At 36.7% G+C, this 1,334-nt stretch overlaps 1 protein-coding gene across 1 annotated transcript in view; it reads left to right on the forward strand.

The window, feature by feature from the left end:
* Nucleotides 1-1,334, forward strand: part of LOC106878254 (uncharacterized) — a 23,844-nt gene that overhangs the window by 4,185 nt on the left and 18,325 nt on the right. The window contains exon 3 of the mRNA XM_014927428.2: nucleotides 1,196-1,267. The gene's annotated coding sequence lies outside the window, so the exon portion shown is untranslated. The remainder of the gene's footprint in view (nucleotides 1-1,195; nucleotides 1,268-1,334) is intronic.

A 1,334-nucleotide genomic window follows, 5' to 3' on the forward strand; every position in this document is an offset into this window, starting at 1 on the left:
AATGCTTTTTCTTGTATTTGTTGCTCCATTCTCCAAGTAAATATATATATATATATATACATATATATATGTATGAGGATATCTTCTTTTTGTACATTTTTTCTTCATCTTCTTCTTCTTCTTCTTCTTTATTTTCCCAGTGCCCTTCATTTTCTCTCTTTTATGGTTTCTTCATAGTTTTTGTTTGTTTCTCTATCTGCTGCTATTTTTCTATTCTTCTTAAACCTGTACTATTTGCATCACAACCACCGCCGCCATTATCATTATTGACGTCTTCGTTTTTGTCACCATCGCCGTTATCATATTCGTCACCATTTTTATATTTATCTACCATCAACATCGTCAGCTTCATCATCGTCAACTTCATCATCGTCAACTTCCTCATCGTCAACTTCATCATCGTCAATTTCATCATCGTCAACTTCATCATTGTCAACCTCATCATCGTCAACTTCCTCATCATCAACTTCCTCATCGTCAACTTCCTCATCGTCAACTTCATCATCGTCAACTTCATCATCGTCAACTTCATCATCGTCAACTTCATCATCGTCAACTTCATCGTCGTCAACTTCATCGTCGTCAACTTCATCGTCGTCAACTTCATCGTCGTCAACTTCATCGTCGTCAACTTCATCGTCGTCAACTTCCTCGTCGTCAACTTCATCATCGTCAACTTCATCATCGTCAACTTCATCATCGTCAACTTGAGCATCGTCAACTTGAGCATCGTCAACTCAAGCATCGTCAACTTCAGCATCGTCCTCTTCATCATCAACGTCATCTATTACCATTAAACATCACGATCAGGTGCACAATCTTCAACACCATCCCCATCATCGCCAACAGAAACATCATCATCCGCAATATCATACTTATCACATTAAACATGCTAATTAGCAAAATTAGCAGGATAATCATCGTTAACAACATCACACCTCGTTATCGGGATCATAACACCAGCATCATCAAAACTGCCATCATATTTCCATGTCCTCCACTTCATCATCATATACTTCACTATCACAGCTACCACCACACACACCGCCATCATTATCCCCATCATTGTTATCCAACCTATCATCATCGTAATCTACTCTGCATCTCTTCCATAATCCACTTGTTTAGACATGATATTTAATTATTCTCTCACAAATCTGATCCATACAAGTTCTTAACATATTTTAATTTACAGGAATCTGGGTGCCATTGGTTTGAAGAAAATCAAGCCAGAAATATTCAAATATCTTTCCAGCTTAAAAACTCTGTAAGTTGATTAATTAATTTTTATTGTATTTCATTGACGATATATTTCTAAATATGTAATGATTCCC

This window comes from Octopus bimaculoides, chromosome 29, assembly GCF_001194135.2.
Source record: "Octopus bimaculoides isolate UCB-OBI-ISO-001 chromosome 29, ASM119413v2, whole genome shotgun sequence".
Taxonomy (NCBI): domain Eukaryota; kingdom Metazoa; phylum Mollusca; class Cephalopoda; order Octopoda; family Octopodidae; genus Octopus; species Octopus bimaculoides.